The 19,062-nt window shown below is 46.0% G+C and overlaps 1 long non-coding RNA gene across 2 annotated transcripts; it reads right to left on the reverse strand.

Moving 5' to 3' along the window:
• Positions 1-76: 76 nt before the first annotated feature.
• On the reverse strand, positions 77-18,427 carry LOC138923666 (uncharacterized). Of its 2 annotated transcripts, XR_011437643.1 has the most exons (6): positions 18,114-18,427; positions 16,850-17,086; positions 16,234-16,328; positions 15,681-15,763; positions 5,359-5,411; positions 77-873 (listed from the first exon to the last, which is right to left on the reverse strand). It is a non-coding gene; the product is annotated as an uncharacterized lncRNA (long non-coding RNA). The 2 variants fall into 2 exon arrangements; XR_011437646.1 differs by lacking the exons at positions 5,359-5,411; positions 16,234-16,328 and having other exon boundaries at positions 486-873.
• Between the last annotated feature and the right edge of the window lie 635 nt (positions 18,428-19,062).

The following is a 19,062-nucleotide window of genomic DNA, read 5'->3' on the forward strand; positions in this document are numbered from 1 at the left end:
TGCCTCCCTCTCTGTACCAGGAAGAAGAAAGGAGATGACCTTCTTTCTAGAAACTCTTAATCAATACCAAAGGCAAGGACTTAAATCTGCATTTTATTGTGCTCGTCTGGTAACCTCCTGTACCTGACTTCCCTCCCCCTCCCAACGTTGGCATTTCTTTAAGGATTAAGCATCTTTCCTTAGGCTAGGAACTGATTGCTGGGCTCACCTGTGACTACCCAGCTCCAGATAATCGACTTGCCTCCTGCCACGCCCACCACCGAGATAGCCGACCACTACCTGCTGTGTCCATCAAGCACTGTGCCGACAGGGCAATCTTGTGACTATTGTGGGAGGGACATTTCAATCACATGTGAAACACCCTGTTTGGGGGTATATAACCGCTTTGTGCACCCCACTTCTTGGGTGCCCTTTCTTCCTTCGGGAAGAAAGGCCCCGGGCCATGGTTCCTCATAAAGCTTTGTTTAATTTTCTCTTGCTGTTCTGTCTCATGTGAATTTAATTCATTCTCCGGCCAGATGAACCCACATTTGGGGAGAGGAAATGTCTTCCTCCCCTACAGTACCCTCCCTGCGTCTACACCCCAGGCGGCAGCCTGGCGCCTGGGGCGAGCGGTGGGGAGGACAGGAGCTCTGTGTGCTGTTTGTTCTGCTGCGAGGAACAGATATTAGCTCAGGGCCAATCATTAAATAAATGAACAACAACAGAAAAAACAGAAAGGAGGACCCCATCCAGCACCAGAGAATAGAAGGTGAAAGATGAGTGAAGCTCTTCCTCAAGCTCCACATACCCAGGTGCATACCATATGTTCAGTTGTGCCTTGAGGCATCTCAGGAATGTCAGGCTGCACTGGAGTGGCAGAGGTTCCCTTTCCTTTGTTTCCCGAGAAAGAAAGAAAAAATGGAAGGGTTAAGTTTGGTCTCTTCATTGTAACACTTACACCCAGGCAAATAAAATGTTGAGGCCCTTCTATGTGGTTGGCACTGTGTTAGGCAATGGGGATATGGAGGTAGATCAGAAAGATCTGGTTCCTGCCCTGATGGAGCTGACAAAGGGGAGGTAGGCACTAAACAATTACTCAAAATTATTTAATTACAAACTACCATAAACACAACAAAATAAGATGTGAAAATATTTTGTTTTAGGGTAGGGGTAGGAGAGGTGGAGAACCAGAGGAGGCTTCTTGGAGGAAGTGACACTTAAACTGTGGATGCAAAGCATGAATAGGAATTTCCAGGCAAAGGTGATGGTGGGTGTTCATAAGGAGCAGAGAGTTCCAGATAAGCAGAGACAAGAGCCTGTAGAACTGCCCTGAATCAGGAGGACTTGCACAGTTTGGGGAGTGGGCAACAGCTTCCTCCCATGGCCCTACCTCTTAACAGAAAACCAGGCATTTCTGCCCCCTCTCTCCACACATGCGTATGCCTCAAAGATCAGGCAAAACCTCTCTCTTCCACTTTCCATCTCCTATCAATAGTAAGAGTTTCTGAATGGGATGAGATTTGAACAGCATCTCTAACCCAGTACACCCACAATTGGCTTCGGTTGTATTCACAGCATTTATCACTATTTACATTATTTTATGTGAAGGAAAAGCTTTCTGTTTACTGCAGGTGAAAAAGGTTCAGGTTGCTCTGAGTCATAGAGTTTGAGTTAAGGGGATTCTAGAAACAGTATATAGTATACAGGCCGGAAGATGAACTTTGGTGTCAGCCCTGAATGCTAATCTTGAGTCTTCCCTTTCCCAGCTGCAAGCTTTCGGATCCTAATTTTGCCACTTGTGAAAGGGGAGAAAACCAGTGATTTACAGTAATGTTATAGAGATAAAAAATTACCTACCTAAAATACTTAACGCAGGGAAGATGGTCAAAAAAGGATTCATTGTTTGTTGTGTCATTATTATCATAACACCTTAGGCAAGTCTAGTTTGCTTAATTGAACACTAATTACGATGGGCCAGGAATTTTTCTGGGCACTGCTCACATGCATCATCCCTGTTAGTATAAGATGTAGATCCTAGATCTTGTCCCAGGCCAGTTTCTCTGCACTTTTAAAAGTTTCTTTAGAAGAAAATACACACTAGTCTCCCTGGTCTCCTTTAAGCTTCCCTTTCTCCCCCCTAACATCTACAAGCATGGAAACAGGTCATGGTTTGCACATGTGAAAATCATTTGAGAAATCTGAGGCAGAGCTGATGTTTTTTCTTTCTAACACAGTGGGAAGGATCGTCTGTGTAGTCCACCAGTTGAAGGTTTGTACTGGAGAAAATAAGCCAAGCTGGCTTCTAGAGATTTCCAGGTGTTGGAAGGGCCAGGTTTTACAATGCTTCCATGAGTCTGAGGGTTACACATCCAGCCCTGCCATCAGCCCACCAGTGACTAGATATTAGTGGTCTTGAGCACTGGCTGCATATTAGACCCAGCTGGGGAGCTTTAAAAATTGCCAATGATTGGGCATCACACCAGGCCAATTAAATAAGAGACTCAGGGTGAGAACCAAGCTCAATACCTGTGAAGAATTCCCTCGGTAATCCTAAAGTGACACCAGGGTTGATAACAACTGATTTAAATAAAGAATTCTGGCCTCATTGGGTCCACTGAATGAAGCTTTGTGAGAATATAGCTAGCTATCTATATATGTATATTTGTGAGAATAATATATATCAAAGATCTGTACATGCCAGACATTTCCCACACATTTTCTTACTTGAAGAATAATGCTCTGTGGTAGAAAGCATCTCCATTTGACAGATAAGGTAACAGAGGCAATAAAGGCTTCAGTTCCCTGCTTAAGATTACAGAGGTGGAGTTAGGTCTTGGATTCTCATTCATTCATTCAACAAACATTTGTTTAATGCTTACATGCTGGGCACTGTTTTAGGCACCATGATACAACAATGAGCGAGAGAGAATCTTCTCATGGAGAGTGCATTCCAGTGGTGAGGGCAAAGAGAGACGTAAAAGAATCTCAAATAGTGACAAATGCTATAAACACAACCAAAGCCAATTATGGGGGTAGAGAGAAATGCAGTTGCTATTTTTGATATTTTGCAATGTCTCTGAAGTGACATTTAAATAGAGCCGTGAATAGAGAAACAAGGGAGAAAGTCAAGCAAATGTCTGAGGAAAGAGCATTCCAGGATAAAGCTCTGGGGAGAGCAAAGGCCTCAAGGGCGAGGTGTTTGGTGCATTCAAGCAACAGCTGAGAAGAGAGCCGAGCTAACCTAGAAGGAAAAGGGAAGAGAAGTGGGTCAAGTGTCATGCCGTGTGATTTGAGTTGATTTTTTTTTGGGGGGGGGCTTCCAGCATTTGTTCCTCCTCTGGTGATTACCCACTTCTACTGTTAGCAACTATATTTTGCTTTGTAGAGACCACTCCTCCCCCATCCCAGTGCTGTGGTTTGGTAGGATTAACCCCCAATTCTGACTCTAAACTTGGTCTCTGCTTAGAGACCAATTAGAAGACTAATGTGGTATCTCAATCACGATCTTGGTTCAAAGATGGGCATAAGACTCAATCTGAGACTCAGAGGTGAAAGGAGATGTCTGCTATAATTTCTTAGCTAGTAATGTTCTCTCCTTCCTGGAAAGACCTACAAAAAGAGGGAGCTATGAAGATATGATGACATAGCTGCTATGGCTATTTTGCTGTTGCAGAGGAGTGCCCACCTGGAGAAGTTGGAGGACTACCACGTAGAGCCTAGAGATTATGCCAACACCAAGTAAAGCAGAACAGAGAGCCAGAATGAAAGCAGATCCTTGATTTTGACACCTGAATGGTTAGATCAACCCACACCTATAACACTTGCTCCTGCCAGACTTTGCAGTTACATAAAACAAAATCTCTTCATTGTCTATACCAACTGAGTTGGGTTCTCTGTCCCTTTGTATAAGTAGTTCTAAGTAAGAATTACTATAGGTATTTTTTTCCTTGATAAAAGGGAAGCCAAACTCTTAGCCATTTTTCTGTCAAATCTTGAGTTACAGGTCTTCAAGAAATGTTTGAGGGGATCAATGAGCCTCTGAGGCTATCTTCATTCCCTCCTAATTATCCCCCATCAGCAGCCATGATATAGCCCTGCTCCATGATTGCTGCTTCTTCCTCTCCCTCACTCACAGGCCCCACAATGAAGAGATGCAAAGTTGGACCCACACTTCATTATTGTGAAATACCACTTTAGACCTTAGACCATACCATGTTTGATGGGCTCTAAATGTTTTGTATTTGTCTTCATGAGAATTCATAGTATTTCTTGGATCTGTGGCTTGAAGTCTTTTATAACTTTTGGAAATTTCTCAGCCATAATTGTTTCAGATATTGCTTTAGCTCCATTCTCTTCCTACTGTCCTTCTGAAACGTTGATTACATGTGTACTGGGTATTGTCAGCATTTCCTATATGTCTCATATACACTTCTTTTTGTATATTTCATTCACTTTTTTCATTCATGCTTATTATTTTAAGCCTCCAAGTTTGTGGTAATTTGCTACAGCACCCTTAAGGAAACGAATACCTTCATTCTCAGTCGTCCAATCCTGGCATAACCAACCCACAATCCCCTGTTGTAAATTCCCTCTGTTTGAAATACCTGGTAATGTTTCTCTTTCTCCACTGAAATACAAAATGATATACCACCCTCCCCCACTCTAAACTCTCAGAACCTTGTATTTTGATCCCAAGGGGAATTAGTGAACAGTTCATGTGTGTAGTTAATACCAATGCATATTTTTTCACCTGTCATACTCAAAACTTGCTAATTGCTAAATATTTTGTGCAATTCATCCTTATAATTTCACTTAATATTTCATCTTGGAAACTTCCTGTATTGAGCCAACCATGCTATTTTACAGCTGAATACTTTTATCAATTGAATATACTGTAACTCAATTAAATGGTCCCTGAAGGATCGTTTTGCTGTTTTCATTTTTAAAAACACTTACCAAAAAAAATTCCTGCACTAAACTTATATGTAAATCTGAGAGGATTTTTTTTGTGAGATATCAGTAACATAAGTACCTAGCTTTGGGATTCCTAGATCCAAGGGACTATGTGACTGAAATTCTAACACGTAATACCAACTCTAATTTCTTCTATAAGTGTACCTATCACAGGGCTATCACCAGAGACTGCTTCATTATATAATAATATTTGGAGAATTATGCCTTTTATGATCCAACTGGCCTAAAAGAACAGCCATCAGGGCAATCATCATTCCTAGTGTTTCGTCACTGGTGAGGCATCTACATTTCTGGGAATAATGAGATGAAACACAACAAGGAAACCACTGAAGCTAAGCAGCATAGTCAACAATAGTTCTGGGAAATGGGAGTGGTCTCAAGGAACAAAATAACTGAACTCACCTGTAGGCAAGTCAGAGGAAGCTCTGCTCAATTACTCAAGAAAACTCTGTCATCTGTGCAAGGAAAGGAGCCATAAGATGGGTGAACCATATCGTTGCACTGAAAGAATGTGCAATAAAGCTGGAAATTAAATTGATGCTGAAGGAGATTTTTGATACTTGTATCATTCAGGGTGCATGCAGGAAACAGAAACTACTTAAGTATCTCCACTAGAAAGGGCTTTACTATAGGAAATTAGACATCCACAGAATTATTGCAAGGGCTAGTAGAATGGAATTTGGTGTCTGCTGCTAGGCTCAGGCTCAGGGTCAGGCCTCAGCAGATGTAGTCCAGAGATGGGGGAACTGCAGGAAATTCTCCCTGATGTCTCAGTGCCCCTGACCATGAGGTTGGTGACTAGGCAGTGCAAAGTGCCTTTGGGTCACTGGAAAAACTGATGCCTGCCAGGGCCTGGAGTTGCTACCAATGCAGGAAAATAAATATATCAAATGTCCCTGCTGCCCTTCACTACCCCTTCTGCCTTCAAATCTCATGCAACTGCATTACATTGATGGAACTTAAATCAATTCTAGAACCGTGGCATCAAGGGAGTTTTGGAAATGTTCTTTTCAGCCCTCTCAAATATGGGAAGTACTGCTGATGAGGATTTTTAGGCTGCTTAATTTTAAAACAGTTTATGATGAGGATTTTTAGGCTGGTTACTTTTAAAACTGCAGATGAGATTCAGGCTCCAAGGAGTGGAATTTGTTTGCCCCTTTGTTGGGAAACATTTACATTTCTAAGGGAAACCTCTATCTGTGAAGATGCCTCCCTCTCTGTGCCAGGAAGAGGGGGGATGGTCTTATCTCTAGAGGCTCTTGGTCAATGCCAGAGGTAAGAACTTAAGTTGGTTACTGTCTGGCAACCTCATGTAACTGACCCTCCCCCCCACAGATCCTCCTTTGTCTTTAGCCAAGGATAAAATTCAAGCGGTGACTTCTGCCATTTACTCAATCCGGTTTGATTCTTATCTACCATTTTAACTTTTTTACATATTCTTTGTCTTGTAAAGAGATAACTCACATACCTATGCCTTAAATTTAGCCCTAACCCTCAACTTGGGGCAGCAGCAGGAGCTCTGACTGCCCGTGGGTCCTGTCCCCACGCACCAGCTCTGCCTGCCCATGGATCCTGTCCCCATGCCAGCGGGGGCAGCAGCAGCCACTCGGCCTGCCCATGGGCTCTGTCCCCATGCCAGCGGGGGCAGCAGAAGCGGCGGCAGCAGAAACTCTGACTGCCCATGGGTCCTGTCCCCATGCTATTCTACTCTCTAAATAAAAGAGCACTACTGCCAGATCTTGAGAGTCCAAGAAATCTTTCTTTCGACTCCTCGGCTCACCGACCCCGCATCACTGCAACACAAGAAAGAATGTAGAAGGGGATAGAAATGGGTGTTGAGTGTAAATAGATGACATTTGGTGAAGTCCCCAAGCAGGAATTTCATTGAGCAATACTTGTGCATGTAACAATCAGGGAGTCATGTAATGCTTATGAGTACTTTAGGAATGCTTTGTTAGTGAAAATCACTTATACTTGCTTGTCCAGTATCCTTCCTCCATTTATATATAAATACATTCTTCTCTGGGATCACGGACTACTGTCAATATCCCATACCCTCCCTTAGCCTATGCTGTGGCCACCTTGTTTAATTAACTCTATCACTTTCTCCACCCATCCTTCCCTCCCTTCTTCCCTTCCCTCCACTCTCTGTCTCTGTCTCTGTATCTCTCATTATTTTTTGGTTCTGGTTCTTCCTGAAGTTCTATTTTCCCTCAATTTTATATGTTATTCCATAGCCTTTAAAAATATTTCTTTTGCTTATGTTAACAAAAGGCAGTTTCTGTTTCTAGCAACCAGATAGCCACTGGTAAGAATTTCTATCTCCTTCTTACCTATCAAAAGTCAAGCAAGGGGACCGGCCCTGTGGCAGAGTGGTTAAGTTAGCGTGCTCTACTGCAGGCGGCCCAGTGTTTCATCAGTTCGGATCCTGGGTGCAGACATGGCGCTGCTCATCCAGCCACATTGAGGCGGCATCCCACATGCCACAACTGGAAGGACCCACAACTAAGAATATACAACTATGTACCGGGGGGCTTTGGGGAGAAAAAGGAAAAAATAAAATCTTTAAAAGAAAAAGTCAAGCAAGTTGTGAGATATATGTCCTGGGTTTTCCAGAGGAGTTCTAATGTCATGTGATCTTATTCTCTTCAAATAAAAATGATTGTTAGATTTTTAACTAGTTTGCTTTGTTTATACCTCATAAAACTTTTCCTAAAATGATACCACAAATCAGAAAATATGGCCTCCTGAGCTTCATGTCACTTTGGACATATGGATAGGTAAGGTATAGGTATGCTGGGCCACAAGCTAGGCAGCTGATGACCGTATCAGCTGCTGAAGGCCTAGGCAGGGAAGAGAAATTTGATGAAGTAGCACTCTCAAGAAACATTAATAATCCAATGAAGATCTGATATTAGCCCGAATCTGGGAATGAGCTATCGAAGAAGTAGGTCCTGCCTTCTACACTTTCTATAATTTCTTTCCAGGCCCTCTTAGGAGAGACAGGCTTATGCCTATAACATCTTCTGACCCTCTGAGAAATGACGATAATGCAACAACGAAGTCCCAGATCCATTGATATTTCCACATTCATAACATTTATTTTTCAGAGCTGCTAGGAGTTACCTAATATGAGATAAAGCCTCTGGAGAACATGGCACTAGAAAACCTCTTTCCCCTTCCTGATTATGTGCTGATAGTAGGGGACCTGTGGATGGCCACTTTCTCACTGTGCTAACATGTTCTTCCCTCTGTGTGAGCGCATTCCTGATGTCTCCCTGTGATTCCAAATTTCCTCCTCTTACAAGAACCCCAGTCAGACAGGATTAGGCTCCACCTTAATGGCCTCATGTAACTTAATCACCACTTTAAAGTCCTTGTCTTCAAATACAATCACCTTCCGAGGTGCTAAGTGTCAGGGCTTCAACATATGAATTTTGGGAGGATACAATTAAGCCCATAATGGTAACAAGGATTCAAAGAAGCCCAACTTTTGGTACAACTTACTTAAGGTCTCTGAACCTCAGTTTATTCACCTGTGAAGTGGGTATAGAACAACACAACTCCTGGGGCTATTGGGAGTATGAAATGGGATGAGCCATGTAGAATGTCTAGCCTGTGCCTGGGACATGTGAAGTGTGTGTGCATTAAAGCCTTATGCCCCTGAGTCAGGCAGTCATTTTGGTTACCGTTTAACTCAGCTGCTGGGATGCTCATTCAACAGCACCATCTTCCTCTGATTTTACCTTGATCATGAAGCCTAAGTTGTTACCCAAAGCCAGTGCATTTCAGAGCCAGGATTTCCATCTAGGCCTGTGTGATTCCAGGCTCATGCTGCCTTTCTGCATGCATGGGGGCTGAAGGGGTAGGGGAGCTGCTAAACTGGTGAGAAGTTACCTGCAGGCCCTGAGCTTCTTTGGCTACAACCTGCCCCTAGAACTTAAAAGCCTCCCCATATTTGCATCTGAATCCACACCTCTCCTGGGTCCTAGAGGAGAGGGCAGTAGATACTGAGCTTCTCAAATCGAGGACTGTGTTCAGTACCAAGCCAAGGGTGGAGTCAGCTGTGGAACTCAGCAGTTTGCCTAAAGCCCCTGTGCCTCACCACCATCATACAAGCTTCTGGGTTTCATAGGACTTGCAGGAGCATAGGTATAGAGTATCAAGAGCCAAGACTCCAAAGGCAGAGAGCCTGCATTTTACTCAGCTTTACTGATGAATTCATTTATCAGTTACATATTGGTTTTAGCCTCTCTCTGGAGCCTCAGTTTCCTCATTTGAAAGAAATAATACCTACCTCATGGGGCACTTGCAAGGATTAAAAGAGTTAATATTTAGAAAGCACTTAGAATATTGCCTGGAATATAGTAAGCGCTATATAATTGTTAGCTATTAATAATAAAAATAACTTTATTAACAATATTATTATCCTCACTCCATATGAATTCTCACGCCATATGAATTGTGGGCTTCTGGAGGAGAAGGTTAGCATGCCTGCGGCAAAGTCATCCGTTCCGTTCAAAGCCAGAGAACAAGTGGGTAAGGAAGATGACCCAGGATCGGACATCCGCAGGCCTGGTGGACAGGCTGTGCAAGAGACAGGCAGGGTGGAATCCCAATGATCCTGAGGATCGAGGAAAGGGAGGATATTTTTGGGGTCCGCTTCTGAAAGCCATGAAAAGAGTAAGCCAGCCACCCATTAAATGGCCTAAATTAAGAGAGGTCCAATAGGGCCCTGAGGAAAACCGGCTCCCCCAGCTACACACACACACACACACACACACTTTGTTCCAGAGGCTGTAGGACTGCCTCAGGCGATACACAAACTGGGACCTGGAGGCCCGGGGCCGTACAGTGATCCTGAATCCGTATTTCAGATCTCAGAAGTGCTCCAGACACCCGTGGGAAACTCCAAAAGTTGGCTATCGGTCCTGATACCAGTCCTGCACAGCTACGAGTGGCTGCATGGAGGGTGCTCCATAACCCATAACAGGCTTGAAGCTGAGGATGCAAAGGAAGACAAGAAGATGAAAAGGCAGGCCACCCTGCTCGCTGTGGCCCGCCAGTCTCCTCAAGGTAACCTGAGGGAGAGGAGGCATATGCCATGGGTGAGTAACCCCGGCCCCCACCGAGGGGCCAGGAGGCCACCAACAATGTCGGGGGCTAATCGGTGTGCGTACTGCCAATAGGAAGGGCGTTGGTGGCAAGATTGTCCGAACCGTCCCCAGGGAGGGAAGGGATCGAAGAAGACCGAGCTGTGGCAGTTTCCCTTGACCACAGATGAGACATGATGGGGCTGAGGGACACCCCCTCCCCCGGTTGGCTCCAGGAGGCCCCGGTGACCTCCGCAGGAAGGAGGAGAGCAGGCTGAATCTTTGCTCCCTAGTGGAGCCATGTTCTTGGTGTTGAATGCCCACAAGGGAAACCTATCTGAAGGAAAGTGTGAACTGAAGGAGGTCTCAGGAAAGGGAGAGACCAGAAGATTTCTGGAGCCCTGGACCTGTGAAACAGGGTCAAAACTGCCTCACTGTGTGTACCAGAATGCCCCGTTCCCCACCCCCTTCTAGGGAGGGACATGCTCTGTAAGTTAGGGGCCTCCACAGGCCGGGAACAGGAGAAAACCGAGATCCAAACGCCAAAAAGTGGGGGAGGTGAGCTGATGGCCCTCTTGCAGGATACAGCAGCCCCTGAGAAGGGAGAGATTCCCCTACATGTTTCAAGCAGGGCTAACTCGGAACCATGGGCCCAAGGACAGGTGGAGTGAGCAGCCGGTGGCACGCCAGGAAAGGTAAAAGGGAAGCAGGTAGGTGGCTGGTCCCGGGTAAAACATATACCCCTTGAAGCCAGAAGCCATAAAGAGGAAGCTTTCCCGGAATCAGTAAGTTTTCAGAAAAGGGGAATCTAGATTTGCTCGAGACCTTAGTGCTCTCAATGCTGTGTGCTCCTGGGGCTATAATAGTAAATGTCTTCCCTTCGTTTCTGGCACAGAGCGCCTACAACTCCTGTAATTGCCCATATGAGAGCCACATGGCACATCTTTGGTTATGAGAATTACTTTAGGGCTCAGTTCCTGAAAAAAGTCCAGAGCCAGAAAGGTGAAGTGGTTTGTCTGGTGTTATTCCTAACAAGCCCCTTTCAACACCACCTGAACTGGTGTTAACGAGGTGAGTGTTGGAGAAGCCCTAAGGGTGGGGCCTGGGTGCTGGGGAAACCACCTGTGTGATTTGATTCGGGGCTTGGAAGTTTCAGGCCCGTCCCCGCCCCCACCCCTGGGGTGGGGGAGGGGGCAAGAGGGGCTGAAGACCACGTTGAGTAGCCAATGGCCAATGACTGTAATCGACTATGCCTAGGCGATGGAGTCTCCGTTAGACTCCGAAAGGACGGTGTTCAGACAGCTGCCGCGTTGGCGAACACATGGAGGTTTGGGGAGAGTGGCACACCCAGTGGGAGCTCCTCCTCCCTGCCATACATGTTTTGCTCTATGCACCTCTTCCATGTGGCTGTTCAGAAGTGAGAGGTTCTCCTGAGTTGTGTGAGCCGCTCTATCAGAGCACTCAAACCCAAGGAGGTGGTGGTGGGAACCTGAGGTCTTCCAGCTGGTTTGTCAGGAGCACAGGTCACGACCCGACCTTGCAATTGGCATCGAAAATGGGGGCAGGGAGAAGGGTAATCCTGCAGGGTGTGATTCTATCCCCAGGAGGATAGAGTCAGATGTGAGCTAAGTATGTTCAACTTCTTGACCAGTAAGGGATATAAGGTGTCTAAAGGTATGGCTGTGCTTTTTCTGTTTTGGATCCTTTACATTGGATGCATGGCTATCAGCCTCTCTGATAAACTACGGGGACCAGAAACGGACGCTTTTGAATGGGTAAGCTAGACACCATGGTGAAAGGATAGCCCCCATGCTTGAGAGCTGTAGCTGTCACCTGCTTGTTAATCAAGAAAGCAAAAAAAATTGGCTATGGGCCTACCTATGAGGGTTTGGACCCCTACATCAATTCTCTAGTCTACCAGTGACTGAGGACACCTCTGGCTATCCCAAAAGAGAATACTGCACTGTCAAGATATGATGCTAGATTCCCTTCAGATTTCTTTAAAATCCTGTCATATCTTAAACCCTGCTGCCCTTCTCCTTGATTCCAATGGGTCTTTAAGCCATGCCTGCCCAGAAGTGACCTCCAGCCACAGAGGTCTCCAGAGTGAATCATGGACGTTAAACATGGGCCAGAGATGCTTAAACTGCTAGAAGTGGTACAGGTCCCCAAGAAAGTAGCTGGGATCCATGGTAAAGGACATAATGTGGCTGCTGCAGCTGCAAAAATGGCCGCTCCATCAGGAGAGCTTCTCTAGTTACCATTAATTTCCACACTGCCCTTGTGTGAACTGACACCTTCTGTGAACTTACTACAGATGAAGTGAGGAAAGCTACTACACAGCATTATCAGTGGTCCCCAATAGTCAAGGGCTGGATGACAAACAAACGAGGCAAGGTTTATGTCCCCAAATAGCTTTAGTGTACTCATCCCAACTTAACTCGCAAGGATTCAACCCACTTTGATTTTGGTAACACCATGACGTCACAGAGACCATCTCTGACCTCATAGAGACCCCTTCTGCCCTCACTGACAGACAGAGATCTCAGCTGACCTAACAGAGACATCCCCTGACACTTTAGACACTCCCCCTGACCACACAGAGACATCCCATGCCCACACAGAGACTTGTCTGACCACCCAGAGACCTCCACTGACCTCATGGTGAACCCCTCTTCCCTCAAAGTGAGGTCTCCTGATTTCACAGAGAACTCCCTGAACACACAAAGAACTCCCATGACCTCCAAGAAACCTCTAGTGACATTATAGAGACCCCCATCTGACCTCACTGAGACCTGATATCACAGAGGCCAACAATTACCTCAACAAGACCCCCTACAACACAGTGAGAACTCCACTAATTTCATGGAAACCTCAAGTGACTCTCATCAGATCTAGGATGTCAGGGAAATGAAGAGAGGATGGTGGGTGCACCCGCCCCTCCCCAACTGACTAATCCCATGGGTCCTATTGACTTTTAGCACTCTGGAAGCCCTGCTCCATGGAGGGAAAACCCTTCTTTCTATCTACACATGCACAGCAAAGGTGACTGGTCTCAGGAAGGCCCTTGGGCTTGCTGAAGGACAGGTACTTGTGGCACTGAAAGTGTAGGGGAGCCCACTGGTGGTGGCCGGGTGCAGCTGCTGGTGAACTGGGATTCCCAACTTCTACAACTGTGTCTCACATCCCCTTCTCCCCTACTGCTCAGGTCCCACTTCCATCCTTTGAAAATAGCTTTCTGCCCCTCTTTGCCCATCAGGAGCCAGGGGGCAGGGCAAGGCTATCCCTCCTGCATGCTGATCATCCGGGGCCTCCTTTATTGTTTGACAGAACAAGGCCTCACGTCAGGAAGGAACTTTTCAACACAGGGAGCAGTAAATGTTTGACAAGTCAACAGGGCTCAGGAACGCTAACCAAAGGAGTGTGGCAACACTAGGCATGCCATGCCCCCTGCGGAAATAGTGGGGAAATTGGCAGGCCTGCCCTTCCATGGGCAGGCACCTCCCTTCACTCTGGAGTTACGAAAGCCATGCCCTCCTGCTGCCCAGAGCTCTACTCTTGAGAGAAATCCATGACTAAGGGCCAAGGCAGGCCTTCCCCTGGCCATCTCCCTGGGTGCACTGTGGCAGGGCACAGGGAGAGGCGTATCCTCTGGAGGAGCCTGCTTTGTCTGAAGGAAGCCGACCATTCCAGCTTCCTGGGATGTCTCTGTCCAGGGTCTAGGATGGGGAAAAGGATCCTGAGACCTGAAAGTACCTTGGCAGTTGTCATCAGCCTGGTTGGAGCAGGAGGCTGCCAGGCAGCTAGTGTGCCCAAACTGTGTCTCAACCCCTCCACATTCGGGCCCCTCCTAGGCCAGGCTGGGCTCCCGAGGGAGGATGATGAACTTGGCAGCAGCCGGTGCAAGGGCACCAGCAGCGGGGTTGGTGTCCCACAGCCTCCTGGGATGCATTGGGTGGGGTGGGGCCCCCCTGTGGTGTGGCATGTGGAGTGGGCTGCCTCTGGTCACCTCTGGGGCAGGGATCCACCTCAGCTCAACAGATGCAAATGCAACAAATGACACTTGGAGAGGAGCTCAGGGATCATCATGCCCCTGCCTCAGGGTAATTCCTCTTGCCCCACGCACGACTCCTATCAGACCCAATCCCAACGTGTCCAGGTCCAGATTTGAGACCACAGTGGTGAACTTGGAACCTACTTCTTACTTCCCTGTCCAGCCTACTGCAGTGGTGTTCTTGGTGGTTGGGGAAATGGCACTGGCGGTGGCTGCAGTGGTAAAGGCCATGGTGGCAGCTGCTTCCCAGACATCTGGCATCTTGGGGACCCGAGGAGTGCATCGTTGGTGTACCCACACCCTCCCCAGCCCCCCATATCTCCCATCTGTCCTAGTGACTCTCACCACTCCAGGAGCCCTGCTTTCCTCACTTACAGCCATCTCTTTGACTGCACTTGTTTAAATTACATGGCCTTGAAACCTCCCTCCATAAACTATTCAGATCAAAATCCTCCCTGGAACCTTCTGAGTTGGCTGAGAACAGAGCAGCAAAGTCCACAACATTCTCCGAAGTTAGAGGAAAGATTTTCATCTTGAACTTCCTGGGCACACCCCTGGCCTCCTAAGCAGGCTTCATCTGACATTAATTATGGATTTCAGGCCATCCCCTTCTGTCTTTTTGAATCTGGTCTGCCTACCAGTATTTCATGTTCTGGAGAATATCTTGGGTATTTTCCAGGTGAAACTTCAGAGTTTCCTCATGGCTTTGCTGCCTCAGTTGGTCCAACAGCTTATGGAGGTGGGCCTCCTGGGCCCACGTGACTTCACATATGTTAACTCACCATGAACCTGTGAGTGAAAGCATCTCACACTAGTTCTATTCAATGGGTTCTTCCCTAATGTGAGATTTCTGCTTATTGGAGGAGATAAGAGGCACTTAAAAGACTGCCCACAGACGTTCATTCGTTCTTTTCTCTATGTATGAATTCTAGGCTAATCAGTCAGTCATAGTTCCTGGTTAAAAACCTTCCCCATGTAAGTTACATATGCACGGTGTGTTACTCTCTTGCATGCATTGAGATTTCTTCTTCTTCTTCTGTTTTTTTTTGTGAGGAAGATTAGCCCTGATCTAACATCTGCTGCCAATCCTCTTTTTGCTAAGGAAGACTGGCCTTGAGCTAACATCTGTGTCCATCTTCCTCTACTTTATATGTGGGACGTCTGCCATAGAATGGCCTGCCAAGTGGTCCAATGACTGCACCCGGGATCCAAACTGGTGAAGCCTGGGCCACTTAAGTTGAACGTGTGAACTTAACTGTTGTGCCACTGGACCAGCCCAGAGATTTCTTCTTTATAACACCTCAACTGTCCAGTTGGTTAATTTTGTAACTTCATAGACTATGTTTCATAGACTAGGTATTTGAGCCATGTTTATACAATTGTCCTTTTATAAGATCTCAGGTTATAGCTCTGAGCTCAGGTCAATATCTTTCCTAAATTAAAATTATGCAAAACTTTCTGCTGGGATGGCACTTACTCCCAACTCAAATTATAGTCCCGTTATTATGCTTTACTAGTAATCATCCCATTCCCAGGCCTCTAATGTAGGGGACCAGGGTTCAACCCAAGAAACTTACCATCACTGTACAGTTAGATGGATTATTCCTGCAGATATCTGGTATAGGTACAATTTCTTGGTTTTAAAGGTTACTTCTCCTGCCTAAAGTAAATTAAAAAATAAATTTCTCAAGAGGCATTAGGGAACCCAAGTGTTGTACAGCATGCAAGGCAAATATTGACCCTTACACAGGGCAAGAATGTGAAATGGAGCAATGTACTAGTGTCTAAAAACAGTTTTAGGGCACTGTCAATTACAAAATGTTTTAAAGATTGAAGAGAAAACTAAGACGGATTTTGGTAAGGTTATGAGAGAAGAAATCATCAAGGGGAAGGGATGAGGGCAAAGTTCACAATATGAAACTTTTGATCCAAAGAGGACATAAACTATAAATAAAAGACATTGACAAATGCTAGGAATAATGACAACATTGAGAATTTTTCCCCACTGGATTCTCATACTTTCCTGAAAAGACCATTGACTTAAGGAAACCTGCAGTTGGCATTACCAAGGTCCTAATCCCTCACTGACTAGGCTTCTCCTCATAGTGAACACACATGCCTGGAGCTTACCCAGCTTCAGGCCTTGTGGGAATCCCCTTTCTTCCCTCCACAACTCCTCTCCTTGCTCCAATGGGAAATTGTGTCTTATTTGTGGAGTTGCCACCCTGTTCATGGGAAAAAGCCACTTGAATTTTGAACTGTGTTTTAAGAACCGTACATATTCCTCAAGTCAAGGACAGGATCTCAATGAACAACTAAGTGAGCATTAAAGAAAATCTTGTAAGTCCTTGAGCAGAGCAGGAGGAACACCGTGACACCAAGCCCAAAGCATTGAGGAACTCGTGGATGTCCACGAGCAAGCTCACAGAGTAAAGATCCCCAGTGTTTTCAACAAGGGAGGAATTAAATGTTTCTAGTTAATCCGGAATAACCTAAGTTTATGCCTGCCTGGTATTTTTTCTACTGTGGTCTCAAACTCTGGGATTGCTGCTTAGAACAGAATAATTACTTAGGAATTGTTTAATCTTATTGTTTAGTTATTTTAAAAAAATCCATTGAGTTTTCAGCACTGTTCTGGGTGCTGGCAATAGAGCAACAACAAAAACATAAAATTGTGGTCAAGAAGACTATATTCTAGTGAAGGGACAAATTACATGTCACTAAATCAATAAATAAACAGAATTACCTTCTCGTAGTTGTGTTATGAAAGAATAAAAATGAGAGCTGAGAGGGGAGCATGATATGTGGAAACTTCCCTGGATACTTGAGTAAATAAGTCCTTGTTGACAGACTCAACAACAGAGAGAAGATGACTGATGTTCTCCAGCATCACATCTCTGTATAGCTTTCGCTGGGATGCGCCCACCAAGGCCTATTCTTCCTGGGTGAAGTCCACAACCACATCCATGAAGGTCGCTGATTCCTAAAACATTGTGGACATTCTGGTTGAGACGGGGACATCTCTACCAGAGTCCAGGGGCAGAAAGTTGACATGATAGAGTTGGGGAAAGGAGGCTGTAGGTATAGAAAGCTCAAGTCCTCTTTGGGGTTCTAGCCAAACGCTTCCCTGTGCTGATCTGGCATGTGTTATTCATGCATAACTACAAACGTATATACAGTCTGTACACAGCCTTAATACATACTAGCTTCATTATAAAGGACTATCACATGATGTGCAATGTGAAAGAAACTGGACATTTCCCAAAAATATGGTAAATCTCATTTACAAACTGGCACGTTTAATATAGTTTATTGGTTGTCAACTTAAGAATACATAACTAGACTCTCCTCACCAATTTAAAGTAAATCACAGACTCATCACATAGCAGGCAATATCAATTGCCTGTGACATATAACTGTGATTATATGTAAACATTTCCCCTATAGGAACCTTACCTTTCTCCTTTGTGAAATGGTTTAACAACCTCTTACAAATGTTGACAGATCCAATGAGCTAATTTGCAAAGCACTTCCTTTATATCAAACACTCAATACACATAAGTAATAAGTACGTTATTTGAATGAAGCCATGCTGACCATTCTGCAGAATGGAACAGACTTAGAGAACACAGATCGGCATGTGCAGCCTCTGTCTCTTATCCGTACACATTCCCTGTGTTCACTACAAGGTAGAAGGACAGATGGTCCAGAAACACAACCCAAGGGTCCCTGATAATTCTATACAGAAGGATGGCCCTAGCCTGCCCCACCTACAGTGAGGTTTCCATTGTCAATTTTCTCTGGGACCTCCAAGCATCTGTTATCATTGTAGTTTAGTCCTATGCATCTGATAGGTAACAGAAGCCTCTCAATTGTATATGGTCACTCCAGGAACCCCCAAATGGCCACAGAACCCTCCACCCCATCCCCAACACTGCCCCTCATCCCTGCCTGCTGAGCTGTGCTCACCCCACCCCAGCTCCGACCCACCCAAAGTGAGTCCGACCCACCTGAAGAGTCCACAGCCGCCCCATAGAGACAGCAGCTGAGCCTGAGACCAAGTCTGAGAAGTCTGAGCGTGACAGCGGTGCCTGCCATAAGACTTGGATGCCTTCTGTGGCAGGAACATCCTCTTCAGGCCTCACGCAGGCTGAAGGTCCCGCCCCAAATATTCAGGGCAAGAGCAAATTGCAGCGGCAGGCCAGCTGCTCCATGGCCTGAGGGCTGAAAGGAGTCACAGTCACTGCTGCTTATAGCGCTTAGGAGAGCACCAGTGTATCAACCCTTTCCTCCATCATGCCGGTTGCCACGCACATCACGCTGTGCGTTCCTCCACTCCCCTCCCCTCATGCAGCTCCCCACGCCCACCACACTCTGCGCTCCTTCACGGCCCTCCCCTTCCTCCCGGCATCCTCCACGCTCTGACCCTGAAGCCATGCTGCCTGGCTAAAGCAGGTTTAATTAATGGCGCCTGAGGCCAGCTCCCGAGGGCTCCTGAGGCAGTTTGAAACCCAGCAAAAGCTCCCTGGTGCTGCCATTAAGACTAAGTTCCCGTTTTCAAAGCCACCTTTCCCTCCATCCCCTCCATCTGGTCGGGCTACTGGAACCCTCACAGTGGAGAACTCCCAGCTGAGGGGTCTACACTTTGGTCATGCCTCATAGAAGAACAGCCCCAGCCATAGTATTAAAAGGAGGAAACATCACAGCGGACAGCTCTAATTCCTGCACTATAGACAGGAAATGCAGAAGCCCAGTAAGTGACCCCCAAGCCCCTTCTCTGAGGCCCCACTCAGTGGGTCCACAGGACCTCCTTACCCACCATGGGCCTCTTGGCCTAGTTAACACAGGCAACAAGATCAGAAGTTCCCAGTGTTTTTTTCCCAAAATGTTAGTGTGGTTTTATCTAGGTCACTGTATTTTGGGATCTCTTTGTTAGAACAGCTTAACCTACACCTTAGC

This window comes from Equus caballus, chromosome 1 (genome assembly GCF_041296265.1).
Source record: "Equus caballus isolate H_3958 breed thoroughbred chromosome 1, TB-T2T, whole genome shotgun sequence".
NCBI classification, from domain to species: domain Eukaryota; kingdom Metazoa; phylum Chordata; class Mammalia; order Perissodactyla; family Equidae; genus Equus; species Equus caballus.